A 17,768-nucleotide genomic window follows, 5' to 3' on the forward strand; every position below is an offset into this window, starting at 1 on the left:
CAAAATGAGCACTTTTGATTTTTGATGTTTGGGTCCCATTGACTTTAATGGGGTTCGTTATTGGGATCCAAACGTTTTCGGTGTTCAAAAGTTCTGGTGCGAACCGAGCAGGGTTCCATTCGGCCCATCCCTGGAGCACTGGAAATGTAACAAGAGTCTATCCAGTAATCCCAGTGGAAAATGTGGGTTCCCCATAGACATGTGCATTCTTTTCGTCCGAATGCATTTTTGTCCGAATTTCAGGTATTTTCGTTTTCGTTTTGACAGAAAAAAGTTTTAAAAACTGCAGTTTTTTCAGGAGCAGTGATTTTAATAATGATTAAAGTGAAACAATAAAAGTGTAATATTCCTTTAAATTTCGTACCTGGGGGGTGTCTATAGTATGCCTGTGAAGGGGCGCATGTTTCTGGTGCTTAGAACTGTCCCTGCACAAAGTGTCATTTATGCAGGAAAAAAAGTCCTTTAAAATCACTCGCAGCTATTATGAATTGTCGGCTCCGTAATACAGAGAACATTCATTGAAAGTCATTGATAAAATAAATAAATAAATAAAAAAGCGTGGGGGTCCCCCAAATTCAATTATCAGGCCCTTCAGGTCTGGTATGGATATTAAGGGGAACCCAGCGTTAAATTAAAAAAAAAAATTGACGTGGGGGAACCCCTAAAAATCCATACCAGACCCTTTATCCGAGCATGCAACCTGGCAGGCCGCAGGAAAAGAGGGGGGGACGAGAGAGCGGCCCCCCTTCCCTCCTGAACCGTACCAGGCCACATGCCCTCAACATTGGGAGGATCCTTTTGGGGTCTGTGACCCCTCAAAGCACCTTGTCCCCATGTTGATGAGGACAAGGGCCTCATCCCCACAACCCTGGCCGGTGGTTGTGGGGGTCTGCGGGCGGGGGGCTTATCAGAATCTGGAAGCCCCCTTTAACAAGGGGACCCCCAGATCCCGGCCCCCCTGTTTGAAATGGTAAGGGGGTACAAAAGTACCCCTACCATTTCACAAAGAAAGTGTAAAAAATAGGTAAATAAGACAAACACACTTTTGAAAAATTCCTTTATTAAAAATAAAAATAAAATAAAAAAAAGATTCCAGCGGTGGTAATCCAATCTTGCTATCCAGCGACGCTCCGGGGTCCAGCGATGGCTGATCTGATCCAGCGCAGCGAATCCATCCATCTTCTGTCTCCACGGAGGAGACACTGCGGGGATCCCGACGGCCTGACGTTTGGTATATGCGGAGGGTGGGGCCACCCGTCACCTGACCCCGCCCCCCTCTGATGCAAGGGGAAACCCGGGATTCCCCGTGATGTATGGGTGACCCCGCCCCCCTCTGATGTAACGGAAACCTGCCTGTGTTCAAATCAGCCATCGCTGGAGAGATGATCATCCATCGCTGGATAGCAAGAGTGGATTACCACTGCTGGAATCTTTTTTTTATTTTTTTTTATTTTTAATAAAGGAATTTTTCAAAAGTGTGTTTGTTATTTACCTGAAGGGCCTGGTAATTGAATTTGGGGGACACCCACGCTTTTTTTAACCAGTTGCCGACCGCCGCACGCCGATGTACGTCGGCAGAATGGCACGGGCAGGCATAAGGGCTTACATGTACGTCCCTTGCCTCCCGCGGGTCGGGGGCCCGATCGGGCCCCCGCCCGGTGCCTGCGGCGGTCGGTTTTCGTCCGGGAGCGATCCAGGACGAGGGGGCGGCCATTCATTCATGGCCACCCCCTCGCGATCGCTCCCGACGAATAGAAATCCCCCGTGACATCACTTCCTCTCCTGTAATGTAAACACAGGAGAGGAAGTGATGTATTCTCTCCTCCGTGTCGGTATTTTTCGTTCCGACACGGAGGAGAGCGGATCGGTGAGTTGCACCAACACTCTACACACACAGTAGAACATGCCAGGCACACTCACACCCCCCCGATCACCCCCCCCAATTACCCCTGCCCCCCAGTCACAGTGACACCAATGTCATTTTTTTTTTTTTGCATTGGTGTCATTTGTGACTGTAATAACTGTTAGGGCAGTTAGAGTTAGCCCCCTTTAGTTCTAATGTACCCCCCTAACCCCCCCAATAAAGGTTTAACCCCCGTGATCACCCCCCGTCGCCAGTGTCACTAAGGCTGGGTTCACATTGCAGCGGTTTATGAGAACGAATGTGATTCGCACCGCACTGCAGTGCAAATCACATCCGATCTCTGTGCGATTCGAGTTCAGCCATTCGCCGCACCCGCCACACCCGCCACACCTGCCGCACCCGCCGCAAATTCGCACGGGACCCTTTTTTTGGCCCGCAGCAGAATCGGATCGCATGGGTGTTCACACCATGCGATCCGAGTTTGCAGATCGCACTGCGATATGCGAACTGATCTGGGGGTGTCAGTAACATTTCACTGACACTCCCAGCAGTTCGCATAGGGCAGTGTGAACTGCCGCCGGGAGGCATGCGATGCGGGAACCCGCCGCGGATTGGCTGCATTTCCGCATCGCTCCAGTGTGAACCCAGCCTAATAAGCGATCATTTTTCTGATCGCCGTATTAGTGTCACAGGTGACGCTAGTTAGGCAGGTAGGTATTTAGGTTCGCCGCAGCTTTTTATAGCGCCAGGGACCCCCATATACTACCGCAAAAAGCCCCCTGATTGCCCCCTAGTTAACCCTTTCACCAGTGATCACCATATAACTGTTACAGGTGACGCTGGTTGGTTAGTTATTTTTTTATAGTTTCAGGGTACCCGCCATTTATTACCTAATAAAGGTTTAACCCCCTGATCACCCGGCGGGTGTCATTTGTGACTAATAACTGTTAGGGCAGTTAGGGTTAGCCCCCTTTAGTTCTAAGGTACCCCCCTAACCCCCCCAATAAAGGTTTAACCCCGTGATCACCCCCCGTCGCCAGTGTCACTAAGGCTGGGTTCACATTGCAGCGGTTTATGAGAACGGATGTGATTCGCACCGCACTGCAGTGCAAATCACATCCGATCTCTGTGCGATTCGAGTTCAGCCATTCGCCGCACCCGCCACACCCGCCGCACCCGCCGCAAATTCGCACGGGACCCTTTTTTTGGCCCGCAGCAGAATCGGATCGCATGGGTGTTCACACCATGCGATCCGAGTTTGCAGATCGCACTGCGATATGCGAACTGATCTGGGGGTGTCAGTAACATTTCACTGACACTCCCAGCAGTTCGCATAGGTGTGTGAACTGCCGCCGGGAGGCATGCGATGCGGGAACCCGCCGCGCATTCGTGGCGTTCCCGCATCGCTCCAGTGTGAACCCAGCCTAATAAGCGATCGTTTTTCTGATCGCTGTATTAGTGTCACAGGTGACGCTAGTTAGGCAGGTAGGTATTTAGGTTCGCCGCAGCTTTTTATAGCGCCAGGGACCCCCATATACTACCGCATAAAGCCCCCTGATTGCCCCCTAGTTAACCCTTTCACCAGTGATCACCATATAACTGTTACAGGTGACGCTGGTTGGTTAGTTATTTTTTTATAGTTTGAGGGCACCCGCCATTTATTACCTAGTCTCACTAGTGTACCCCTAAATTTAGGGGTGTCTACTTTCCAAAATGGGGTCATTTGGGGGGGGTTTGTGCCATCTTGGCATTTTATGGCCTTCAAAACTGTAACGCCCTTAGAAAGCCTGAAGGCGGTGCTTGGTTTTCGGGGCCCCGTACGCGGCTAGGCTCCCAAAAAGTCCCACATATGTGGTATCCCCGTACTCAGGAGAAGCAGCAGAATTTATTTTGGGGTGTCATTTCACATATGCCCATGGCATGCGTGAGCAATATATCATTTAGTGACAACTTTGTGAAAAAAAAAAAAAAAAAAAGTTTGTAATTTTCCCGCCACTTGTGGCAAAATATAAAATATTCCATGGACTCAACATGCCTCTCAGCAAATAGCTTGGGGTGTCTACTTTCTAAAATGGGGTCATTTGTGGGGGTTTTGTGCCATCTTGGCATTTTATGGCCTTCAAAACTGTAATAGGTAGTGAGAAGTGAACTCAAAAATTTACGCCCTTAGAAAGCCTGAAGGCGGTGCTTGGTTTTCGGGGCCCCGTACGCGGCTAGGCTCCCAAAAAGTCCCACATATGTGGTATCCCCGTACTCAGGAGAAGCAGCAGAATTTATTTTGGGGTGTCATTTCACATATGCCCATGGCATGCATGAGCAATATATCATTTAGTGACAACTTTGTGAAAAAAAAAAAAAAGTTTGTAATTTTCCCGCAACTTGTGGCAAAATATAAAATATTCCATGAACTCAACATGCCTCTCAGCAAATAGCTTGGGGTGTCTACTTTCTAAAATGGGGTCATTTGTGGGGGTTTTGTGCCATCTTGGCATTTTATGGCCTTCAAAACTGTAATAGGTAGTGAGAAGTGAACTCAAAAATTTACGCCCTTAGAAAGCCTGAAGGCGGTGCTTGGTTTTCGGGGCCCCGTACGCGGCTAGGCTCCCAAAAAGTCCCACATATGTGGTATCCCCGTACTCAGGAGAAGCAGCAGAATTTATTTTGGGGTGTCATTTCACATACGCCCATAGCATGTGTGAGCAATATATCATTTAGTGACAACTTTGTGTAAAAAAAAAAAAAAATTTTTTTTTTGTCATTATTCAATCGCTTGAGGCAAAAAAATAAAATATTCAATGGGCTCAACATGCCTCTTATCAATTTCCTTAGGGGGTCTACTTTCCAAAATGGGGTCATTTGGGGGGGTTTTGTACTGCCCTGCCATTTTAGCACCTCAAGAAATGAGATAGGCAGTCGTAAACTAAAAGCTGCGTAAATTCCAGAAAACGTACCTTAGTTTGTAGATGTGACAACTTTTGCGCAAACCAATAAATATACAATTATTGACTTTTTTTTTACCAAAGACATGTGGCTGAATACATTTTGGCCTAAATGTATGACTAAAATTGAGTTTATTGGATTTTTCTAATAACAAAAAGTAGAAAATATCATTTTTTTTCAAAATTTGCGGTCTTTTTACGTTTATATCGCAAAAAATAAAAATCGCAGAGGCAATCAAATACCATCAAAAGAAAGCTCTATTTGTGGGAAGAAAAGGACGCAAATTTTGTTTGGGTACAACATTGCATGACCGCGCAATTACTAGTTAAAGCAGCGCAGTGCCAAAGTGTAAAAAGACCTCTGGTCATTTACCAGCAAAATGGTCCGGTCTGAAAGTGGTTAAATTAATAAAAAAAATTTTTTTTATCAATGACTTTCAATGAGTAATTCATAATAGCTGCGAGCAATTTTAAAGGACTTTTTTTCCTGCATAAATGACACTTTGTGCAGGGACAGTTCTAAGCACCAGAAACATGCGCCCCTTCACAGGCATACTATAGACACCCCCCAGGTATGAAATTTAAAGAAATATTACACTTTTATTGTTTCACTTTAATCATTATTAAAATCACTGCTCCCGAAAAAACGGCAGTTTTTAAAACTTTTTTTTGCATTGATACATGTCCCCTGGGGCAGGACCCATGTCCCCAAACACTTTTTAGGACAGTAAATTGCATATTAGCCTTTAAAATTAGCACTTTAGATTTTGAACGTTGGAGTCCCATAGACTTTAATAGGGTTCTAAAGTTCACACGAAGTATGCTACATACTAGCTCAGCCGAATCTTCTTTATACATTCGACAGACACCATAAGCCTTCAAATACAGATTCGACTGTAATTCATGTGGATTTTCAGACGAATGCAATTTTTGAACAAAAAACAAAATAAATAAAAACGAGATTCGGGAGTAACTAAATCAATAAATTTTTCGGACGAAAACGTAATTCCAAAACGAAATATTTTAATCTGCACATGTCTAGTTCCCCAAAATAGGGAATAACAGAAGTCAAGGCCAACATAGAAAGAGCCTTTCTGCTCACTCTCAGAGTAGGGCCAAACGTGATCTAATTGAAAGGGGTGGGTTGGTGCAGCACGAGGATGCTCTCTGTAGGGATACATTTAATTGGGCTTGCTGAACTGACTGCCAGAGCTTAAGATCAATGTGCTGACACCAGTCAATGAGCCTCACTAGATCTGTTGCTTGGTAGTATCTCATGGGGTCTGGTAGAGCGAGGCCTCAGTGTGATTTGCATATGGTCAGTTAACATCAATGTAATCTAAGTCTCTTATTGGCCCAAATAAAACTAACAAAGAGAGAACCGATTTGTTTTAAAAAAGAGTCTGGGATGTGAATAGGCAGGGCTTTGTAAAGATATAGACATTTCAGCTATATTGTCATCTTAATTATGTTGCACCATCCAAACTGGGAGAACAAGCCAGATTGTGCTAGTGACAATCAGCTCTGATTAAGAGGGTGTGTTCCCTGAAACGTGTTAGCATTCCAACTGCAGGGTGGCTTACTTAATCTGCCAGAGATTACGCAAGCCACCCCCTCTTTTCTTATCTTACTGCAAGTGAATAAGACTGCATTTTTTATTATTTGCCGTTATTTGCCATCTTTTTGAACAAACGTATTCTTTTTTTAAATCATTTTTTATGAACTGCAGACTGCTTTTTTAACCCTTTGAGCGCTGGTGTTTTCTGTTTTCTACTGCCCCCTCCCTGTACACAAACAGCCCTCCTCCCTTTCCTTCTCAGCCCCCCTCCCTTTCCCTCACAGCCCCTACTTGTAAAGAAGGTCTTCCTACCTGGTAGATACAGTTTTCACAAAGCTGAAATGTTACTAAGAAGCACAGTATAAATCACACTAGGGGTGCACATACCCATAGTAGCCAGAGGTGGCAGTAAAGAGCTTGATGTCTGAGCTCAGTGACACAAGAACAGTAGAAGCTGTGAAACTATTTCTGTAATGCATGGCATGGCTCCCCTCCCACCCTGCCTTCTTCTGGCCCAGGCGTGGCCCTTGGGCCCTGGGGCCCCTTACAGTTGTGATGGCTGTACCCCTCTGATGGCAGCCCTGGAACCACCTTTCGTTGCAATTACAGCTGCAAGTTTTCATTGGGTATGTCTCTAACAGCTTTGCACATCTAGAGAGTGACATTTTTGCCCATACTTCTTTGAAAAATAGAAGTATTTTTCAAAGAAGCTCTGTCAGATGTAATAGAGAACTTCGATGAACAGCAATTTTCAAGTCTTGCCACAGATTCTCAATTGAATTTAGGTCTGGACTTTGACTGGGCCATTCTAACACATGAATATGCTTTGATCTAAATCATTACATTGTAGCTCTGGCTGTATGTTTAGAGTTGTTGTCCTGCTGGAAGGTGAACCTATGCCCCAGGCTCAAGTCTTTTGCAGACTCTTATGCCCCGTACACACGAGCGGACTTTTCGACATCCAAACTCCGACGGACTGAGTCCGGCGGACTATCCGCTCGTGTGTGGGCTGCAACGGACTTTAGCTTCGCAAAAGTCTGACGGACTTTAGAAATGAAGCATGCTTCAAATTTTCCCGACGGAACTCCGCCGGACCCAGGTCCGATGTAGAAGTCCGCTCGTCTGTATGCTGTTCCGACAGTCCTAAAACGACGCATGCTCTGAAGCAAGTACGAGACGGAAGTGCTCGGTCTTGTAAAACTCCAGTTCGTATTGGAAGTAGCACATTCGTCATGCTGCAAATTCTGTGCTCGTTTAAATGTATAGCGCATCTTCTTTATAATGCTAGAAGAACGAAGCCTTTTTATTTATAATGCTAGAAGAACGAAGTTGCTTTGCTGCTCATATTCACTCACAGAGTTCTCACCAAACACATTTCTGTTTTATTTCTCCTCATCTCATGAATGATCTTGTTTTTATTTTAAAGCCCCATCTCAATATTTTTTATTTTTATTTTTTTTTTAATAATTTTTTTTACTCCATATTTTTGGTACAATTCTTTACCATGTTTTTCTTGTGATCTCCATATTTAATTATTCTGTCAATTAAAACCAAAAAAAAAAAAAAAAGTTGTTAACTTGACCGAATAATTAAATATGGAGATCACAAGAATAAAAATGTTCATGATTTCACCCAAAAATATTGATGAAAAAATTACTCCAAAAAAATAAAAAAAAACAAGAAAAAATGTTGGTGACTAATTTTTGGCCTACATATTTTTGGTACAATTCTTTACCATTTTTTTTTTATTGTGATCTCCATATTTAATTGTTCCGTCAAGTTAAAACCAAAAACTTTATTTTATTTTATTTTTTTTTCATTACCACAATAACCTTTTTATTTTTATTCTGGTGACAAGTTACCACAATAACATTTTTATTTTGTTTATAACCTCAAGGAGGTTAGTGTCCCTTGTTAATTTCACATTGTCTTTTATAGAAAGGTATTTGACCAAAAAACACATAGGCAATTATATTTTCAAACAAAAATATCCATTTATTCTGGTTATACAAACAAAAAAATGAAGGCAACACTGGAGAAAATTGTGACATTTGTGTAGCCTTTTGGCCCCAGGGCAAACGTGAAACTATGTGGACAAGAAAATTCAAATATTACAAAATCCAATATGGTCCCAGAATCCCAGACATCAAGAGCAGCATCAGATGGTATATATGTCCCCAGGCTGTGGTTGGTCGGACCAGAGTGAGGCCAGGTCATCACCTTCTTCTCTTCGCTCCACCCTTCACTGCACCCTTCCCTGCAGACTTCCCTGTAGCCTTCCTGGGAGGCTGTGTCTCCGGTGGTGGACTCGTGGCAGGAGGAGGAGGAGGAGGAGGAACAGGAGGAACTTGCTCCACAATATTACTGTTGGCCGATAATTCTCCACTGAACCCCTTCTGTAACGCCAGGAAAATGAGCCTTTCACAGTGGAGACGTTGGCCCATCTCTAGTTGCTGGAGCCGGCTGGCTATGTAGCAGCCATAGGCCTCTTCTGCATCAGGGGGGCTGTTTAAAACATTAGTAGCCTCTCTAATTAGTCGCAGGGATTCCTCTTGTGCCTGCGTATTTTTTTTGGCCCTTTTGGATGGAAGACGGAGGGGAGGCACTTGAGATGTTGTGAGGCTTCTACTAGGCCCGGCCACCTCCTGCCTGACAGAGGGCATGGACTCCTCCTGGCTGAGAGTGGGCATAGCCTCCTCCTGCCTGCCACTTTCCCCACCTTCCTCCTGGCTGAGCTCCTCCTGTGTATAAAAAAGGGACATTGTTTTAGTTTTTTGTTCATCAATCCTAAACATTTTTCAGCTCCTGACTTCAAAATTCTGTTAATACATATAAAAGAGTATCATTATGACACCACTATTTCTTGTTTCTGCTGGTGACAAACATTTGTGGCCACTACTGTAAATTGATATGTCCAAATTTTAACTATTTTTTAACATCAATAATAGCGTACAAATTCGAATAACATCTAGTTAACATCATTAATATTCTGAATATCACTATTTTTGGTAAAAAAATACCTGGCTCCAGCTGGGTGCATCCGCTTCTTCCAGGATGGAAGGCTCATCAGCCTCTGCTGAGGTGGAGGGAATGCTGCAGGGAAGGGTGGAGGGAAGGGTGGAGGGAAGAGTAGAAAGCGACTCCCTGGGTCTACACCGGTCGTCCAGGAACCGTAGCTTTTCAAAGTACCACAGCCTGGGTACATATACATCACCTGGTGCTGCTCCTGATGTTTGGGATTGAGCGATTTTCCTCTTTTCCTTTCGGAACATATTTTGCAATATTTGAATTTTCTTATCCACAAAGTCCACGTCTGCCTCTGGGATCCAAGTCTGCACAAATGTCACAAATCTCTCCAGTGTTGCCCTCCTTACTTGTTTATTAAAATAATCCTTGTGCTTGGTATGCCACAGATTAGACATTTCTTTATACTTGTCGATAAACAGACTTAAAAATTCTGGATCCCTGAATTTTTTATTCATTTTTCTGCAAGACAATACACAAGCCAAAAAACATAATGTTAGCTCAGACTCTCCTAATCTTAGCCCAAGATAGACTCCAGGATCTGCCACTTATTTGGGGAAATGGTTTAAACTTACCTTCGTTTTTCTTGCTCCCAACTTCTGTTCCTATTTTCGCAAACGAACATACGACATGTGATTTTTGTCGTTATATACAGTGCGTACGCGTAGAACTACGCCTGCGTTGCCCGCCCCTGACGTTCTTTTAGTCAAGTTCATGTTTTCCCGCCCCTTTCTGCGCACTTAACGTACGTACGACATGTGCATTTTGGCTTAAGATCCAGTGCGTACGCGTAGAACTACGCCTGCGTTGCCCGCCCCTGACGTTCTTTTAGTCAAGTTCATGGTTTCCCGCCCCTTTCTGCGCACTTAACGTACGTACGACATGTGCATTTTGGCTTAAGATCCAGTGCGTACGCGTAGAACTACGCCTGCGTTGCCCGCCCCTGACGTTCTTTTAGTCAAGTTCATGGTTTCCCGCCCCTTTCTGCGCACTTAACGTACGTACGACATGTGCATTTTGGCTTAAGATCCAGTGCGTACGCGTAGAACTACGCCTGCGTTGCCCGCCCCTGACGTTCTTTTAGTCAAGTTCATGGTTTCCCGCCCCTTTCTGCGCACTTAACGTACGTACGACATGTGCATTTTGGCTTAAGATCCAGTGCGTACGCGTAGAACTACGCCTGCGTTGCCCGCCCCTGACGTTCTTTTAGTCAAGTTCATGTTTTCCTGCCCCTTTCTGCGCACTTAACGTACGTACGACATGTGCATTTTGGCTTAAGATCCAGTGCGTACGCGTAGAACTACGCCTGCGTTGCCCGCCCCTGACGTTCTTTTAGTCAAGTTCATGGTTTCCCGCCCTTTCTGCGCACTTAACGTAAGTACGACGTGTGATTTTGGCGTAAGATCCAGTGCGTACGCGTAGAACTACGCCTGCTTTGCCCGCCCATGACGTTCTTTTACAAGAATATTTCCCGCCCCCTTTTCCCCTTACGGTGCGCAGTAGGAGAAACATGGCGGAAACACAACAGGTGCTTGATATGAACGACTCCAGTAGTCAGGAATCCCCGGAGCCACAAACGTCCCGATCTGGAAAGAGGAGATTTAAGGCCTCAAATATGGCATTTCAAGAGATGGTGGAGATGGTGGGAATCTTGCGAAGTAAGGATTATGATGGCAAGCATGGACCATACACCCATCCGAACTTGCGCAAGGCCAGAATCATGGCCAAAGTAGTTAAGACCCTGCATAATCGTTTTGGGGTACGACGGTCAAAAGACCAATTGAGGAAACGGTGGTCCGACCTGAAATTGAGGGAGCCGGATCAATACAGAAGGATCAAGAAAGTTCTGAAAAAAAGTAAGTACTTGTCGTGTGTTCCTATTTTATGATTATTGCATACAGATCCATATGCTTTACCTTTGTACAATGTAAAAAATTGCTGCTTTCATGTTGTATACAGTAAAAGAATCGTATCGTTTTTTCAAACCCTCGTAAATTGTTCGTGGCAAACCTCGTTTATGATACAGGGTTTGAACAGCATTTTTTGGGTGTGTAATTTTTAGGACACAACAAATGATTAGGACATTGTGGTTTAGATGTGTTTCAAAATACAATGACTAGAAAAGAACATTCAGTGTAATTGAAGGAGAGGACACTTGGCAGCTGGGTAAAAACACATCTGCACTCATGAGCAAAGGTGTGGGACACCAGAGAACATTTATTAGGGTAAACCACACGCCACACGGGGTTCCCTGGTATACTTGGGGGGGGGGGGGGGTTGGGCATGTGTGAACCTTCGCACAAAAAGCTAATTATTTGCTTTTTTGTCAAAGTGAATTGATTTCTCATGTCTTCACATTTTGCATCTCTTCATAAACCGACAATTGTACAACACTTCTAATCAAGGTTTCATCTTCCTAGTTCTGGCCTTAAATATCTGTGTGCTAAAGTATACCTTTTTGTTTGTTAATTTCTCATAGGGGAGAAAAGCCTCACAAAGCAGGATCCCAGGGACCGCCACCCTTGCCAGCAGGAATGTGAGGTTAGCCCCATCCCCCCCGTGGATGTGCATGTGGAGGAAGGAGAGGTGGAAGAAGGAGAGGAGATGGGCACCCCACCAGATGAGTGTCTGACACCACAGCTTCAGGTAATCGATGTATACCTGCATATTTCCAAACACATTTTTTTACATCTATTTTAGGTGATGTTGTGGTTGTGGAAAGCGACACATTTCCAAGCACCAGTGCCCCCCCCGAGGATGTCGAGGAAGGAGAGGTTGAGGAAGGAGAGGTGGAGGAAGTAGGGGAGCTGGGCACCCCACCAGGTGAGTGTCTGACACCCCAGCTTGTTGAAATCCATGTATGACTGCATAATTTTTGACCCAATTTTTCCCATCTATTGTAGGTGATGTTCTGTTTGTGGAAAGGGCCCCATTTTCCAGTGACAGCGCACAAAGGCTGATTGGCCAGATAATGGGCTGGAATGGGGAACTAGATGACATGCGAACTAGCCTGGATCTCATGAAGACTCAGATTGACAATATGCAGCTGGAAATGAAGAACATGATCGATATTTTGGGGAGAATATAATCCGTTTCTCCATAATATCGATCATGTTCTTCATTTCCCTTGTTTTAGTTCAAAGATTGTTACTTCACCAATTTTTACGATTGTGGCTGATTGTTGTTTTATACATTTTTCATATTTTTTATAGAAAAATAAAAAGCACAAAAAAAAAAAAAAAAAAAAAGTTTTTAAAAAATAGAAAAAAAAGCAAACCAAAAAATGTTTGGCAAAGAAAGTTAAATAAACCCAAAAAAAAAATTTAGATCACTAAATATTCAATGGCACATGTGAATGTGGCCAAATTAAAATTTTGAATAATCAACAAGGTGTGGCGTATTCTTTCAATGCTTAATACCAGTTTGGGAAAAGGGATTTTGTGTATCCAGTGACAATGGGCCTTATTGAATTTAATGAAAATACACTTGGCACTACAAGTGCACTAGGATAACATAGGAGACAGCACAAACCAAAAGCAAGCAAGAAAACACATTTCAGATTTGAGGTTATTTTATTATTTTCCTCTTTTTAAAAATTAAATATTGGGTGGCATTGCAATGGCCCCCCTACCGTTAAAATAAGTCACATATCTTTCACGCACTTCACGTGCACTTTGGGGGGCCAAGCCAGTACGGCCAGTATCCAGGCCTGTCATGGATTCTGGACCAACTCCAGCCTCCGGCATTATTCCTGATAAGTAAGTATTGGAGTATTTGTGCAAAAAGTTGTGCAAAATGCAGCACGTAAGGATGACATAGTTCAGTTTGTATTCCGCTAGGTTTAGAGCCGTCAGAAATACACGGAACCGGCTGGCCATTATTCCAAAAGCATTTTCCACCACTCTTCTCGCTCTGGCCAGCCGGTAGTTGAAAACCCTCCTCTCCGGGGTGAGGGCTCTTTGGGGGAATGGCCGCATTATGTGGTTGTCAAGAGCAAAAGCCTCATCCGCGATGAATACGAAGGGTAGTTCCTCCACATTCTCCGAATCAGGTGGCAAGCCCAGGCCACCTGTCTGTAGACGGCGGTAGAACTCCGTCTGGGCGAAGACTCCTCCATCCGACATGCGGCCATTCTTCCCCACGTCCACATAGAGAAATTCATACTGTGCCGACACCACCGCCATTAACACAATACTGTGAAACCCCTTGTAATTAAAAAAGTATGACCCCGAATGGGGTGGTGGCACAATGTGGACGTGCTTCCCATCTATGGCACCACCGCAGTTAGGAAAGTCCCACCGGGTGGCAAAATGGGATGCCACAGTCTGCCATTCCTGTGGCGATGAAGGAAACTGGGGAGGCAAAAAGAAGAAAAAAAACAAAATAAGTACTTTTGCACATTAAACATTGTACATTACAACACAAACTTTATTTCACGCTTCTGCCTAGTCACATGACACCGATCGTCTGCTCCCTGTCATTGGGAGCAGTGATCAGGGTCATGTCACTGCTAGCCCATCCCCCAGACAGTTAAGAAAAACACTCACCCAGAACACACTTTAAACCATTCCTTGGCCCCCTTGTGCTTAATAAAACACCTTCACTGCATGTGACATTTTTACAGTAATCAAGACAATTTTTGACAGCATTGATCACTGTATTAATGACAATGGTCACAAAAATGTTTGGAATTGGCCAATGTGTCCGCCATAATGTGGCAGTCACCAGAAAAACAAAAAACAAAACAAAAAAAAAAAAACGGTTAGCAATGCCATTTCTATTTTCAAAAATGGCAAGATTTTACAAATGCCAGCAAAATAGACCATATTTACGAAACGATTGAACTTTTAACCAAAACAATCAAGAAACGCTTAAATTGTGATTCATTTTAAAACATTTTTGTTTACTAAAAGACTACGTATCAGCATCAAATGATGTTCCAAAAAATCATGGTGATATATTTTTGTGCCTATCTTTCTTTAGAGCGAAAAGAGAGAAAAAAATGCATATTTAGAAAAATGCATTTTGGGTTTGTTGGTGGTTAATCACCAAAACTAAAAAAGGAGAGGTGATCAAAGACAACCAAATACAAAATCGCTTTGTGCTAATAAAATGAAGATCATTTACTAGGAGGAGCCATGTTACAAGGACGCACAATTGTCAATTCAAACAACGCACTGCCAAATCACCCAAAAAAGTGATGAAGGTCAGGAAGGGGGGAAAATCATTCCAGGGTTGAAGTGTGTTAAAAATACAATATATAATTCTACATTAATTTAAGGACACACAGACTCGTTGGAATTATATTAAGTGTGTGTGGGGGGGGGGGGGGGGGGGATCCAGTTAAAGGACACACAGACCATTTGGGATACTATTAAGGGGGGGGGGGGATTCAGTTAAGGGGACACAGACCATTTGGAATAAGCTTTAAAATGTTTGGTTTTAGGATAAAGCAATAGAATGGAGCTGACAAAAGACATTTTAAGTGACTAGACTAGGTGGATATGGGCCTACCATAGCATGTTGGTGAGGTTTAATGAAGGCAAATATGCATGAAAAACAAAAAAGGAGCATTAAAAGATTGCAGCATGCATGAGGACAAAGGGGACATTCACAGCATATTGCAATCATGGTAATTAGAGATTGAGGAAAGAAATACAAGGCATTAGCAAACATTAAAGACAATAAAATGTGATGTTAAATGCTAAATATTACCTTAATATAGTCCTCCTGCAGGACCTGTATAATGGCAGAACAGGTCTCTGGGATAATGATCCCCAGAGCCTGGGGGGAGATGCCTGTCGAGAACTTCAAGTCCTGAAGGCTTCTCCCTGTCGCCAAGTAGCGCAACGTGGCGACGAGCCTCTGCTCCGGAGTGATGGCTTGCCGCATGCAGGTATCCTGCCTGCTGATATAAGGGGTCAGCAAAGCCAGCAGACGGTGAAAAACGGGGTCCGTCATCCGGAGATAATTCCTGAAATCATCAGGATTATTCTCCCGGATCTCACGAAGCAAAGGCATGTGCGAGAACTGGTCACGCTGGAGCAACCAATTCTTCGTCCATGAACTCCTCAACACCCCGTCCAAGGACTGTTCTTGGGTTGCAGAATGAACTACAACACCAAGCGCAAGCAAAGCACGAACTCGACGACGAGTACGTACACGCAACATGGCTTCAAAACGGTCGGATTGTCAGAGCGGACTTAACAGACGTCACTGAAGAACAGCAAGGCCTGTGAAGAGCGAGCTGAAAGTCAGCGAGCGCAGTTAGATCGCACTGCAAAATACAGACACGAACTGACTACACGCACTAAAAAACAGATACAAACCTCACAAGCACAAACTGAAAAGCAGTGAAAAACGTTCTGAAAAATACGAGTCTGAAAAACGCGAATCGTCTCTCACCAAACTTCTACTAACACGAGATAAACACGAAAGGAGCCCAAAGGGTGGCGCACTTGGTATTGAACTTCCGTTTTATAGTCTCGTCGGACCTGGTGTACGTCACAGCGGACCAGACGGGCGGACTTTAGTGGGATCGTGTGTAGGCAAGTCCGTTGCGTCGGAACTCTGTCGGAACTCCGGCGGAACTCCGGCGGAACTCCGGCGGAAACTCCTTCGGATTTAAGTCCGCTCGTGTGTACGGGGCATTAGGCTACTTTCACACTGGGGCGTTGCGAGCGCTGGCAGTAAAGCGGCCCTATATTTAGCGGCGCTTTACCGACACTAGGCGGCCCCCCGCTAGCGGCCTAAAAAAGGGTTAAAACCACCTGCAAAGCGGCGCTTCAGCAGCACTTTGCAGGGGGGTTTGCAGCACTGCCCCATTGTTTTCAATGGGAAGGGGCACTTTAGGAGCAGTAAATACACTGCTCCTACAGCGCTCCAAAGATACGGCTTGCAGGACTTTTTTGACTGCCCTGCAAGTGGACCGCTCCAGTGTGAAAGCCCTCGGGGCTTTCAAACTGGAGACACAGCAGCGGCTGTTTCAGGGTGCTTTGCAGGCACTATTTTTAGCACTTTAGCCCCTGCAAAGCACCTCAGTGTGAAAGCAGCCTAACAGGTTTTCTTTTAAGATTTCCCTGTATCTGGCTCCATCCATCTTCCCATCAACTCTGACAAGCCTCCCTGTCCCTGCTGAAGAAAGGCATCTCCACAACATGATGCTGCCACCACCATGTTTCACCATGGGGATGGTGTGTTCAGGGTGATGTGCAGTGTTAGTTTTCTGCTACACATAGTGTTTTGCTTTTAGGCTAAAAAGTTACACATGTTTGTTGTGTCCCCCACACGGTTTCTCGCAAACTGCAAAAGGGGCTTCTTATGGCTTTCTTTCAACAATGGATTTCTTCTTGCCACTCTTTCATAAAGGCCAGATTTGCTGAGTGCATGATTGATAGTTGTCCTGTGGGCAGATTCCCCTACCTGAGCTGTGGATCTCCCCATATGCATTTTTACCCTCCCCTGCCTGTTCTTATCTCCTTTTTTCCCCTTATTTCTCCCTTTCGTTTTTCTTTCTTGTTATTTACCCCTATAAATTGATAGTTTATACTACCGTATATACTCGAGTATAGGCCGACCCGAATATAAGCCGAGGCCCCCAATTTACCCCCAAAAAAACTGGCAAACTTATTGACTCGTGTATAAGCCGAGGGTAAGACATGCCTGTCCATCCCTGTGTGTGTGTCCGTCCATCCCTGTGTGTCCGTCCATCCCTGTGTGTCCGTCCATCCCTGTGTGTCCGTCCATCCCTGTGTGTGTGTGTCTCCATCCATCCATCCATCCCTGTGTGTGTGTGTGTATCCGTGTGTGTGTGTGTGTGTGTGTGTGTGTGTGTGTGTGTGTGTGTGTGTGTGTGTCCAGCCTACCTGTGTCCTGAGCCTTTGTCCCGAGCCTCCGTCCCGTGCCGAGCCTCCTTGCCTCCGTGCCTCGCCGCCGTGCCTCGCCGCCGTGCCTCGCCGCCGTGCCTTGCCTCCGGTCCCGTCCCGTCCCGTCCCGTGCCGTGCCGTCCTGTGCCTTGCCTCCGTCCCGTGCCCTCTTCGTTCGTCGGCGGCCATTGTAAAATTCAAAAGCTGCGCCGCCGCCTTCGCCTGTGATAGGCGGAACACTGAATTTCCCAGCAGCCTGTGTTCCGCCTATCACAGACGTCGTATCATCCTCGTCCGTAGTACGAGGATGATACGAAGTCCGTGATAGGCGGAACACAGGCTGCTGGGAAATTCAGTGTTCCGCCTATCACAGGCGAAGGGGGAGCCGGAGGCGCGGCTTTTGAATCAGAATGGCCGCTGTCTGTCTGCTCGACACGCTGATCGAGCGGGCAGACAGCGATGACTCGAGTATAAGCCGAGGGGGGCACTTTCAGCCTCAAAAAAGAGGCTGAAAATCT

Source organism: Lithobates pipiens, unplaced genomic scaffold (genome assembly GCF_037356315.1).
Source record: "Lithobates pipiens isolate NorthernLeopardFrog02 unplaced genomic scaffold, aLitPip1_a1.2 Scaffold_23, whole genome shotgun sequence".
Taxonomy (NCBI): Eukaryota; Metazoa; Chordata; class Amphibia; order Anura; family Ranidae; genus Lithobates; species Lithobates pipiens.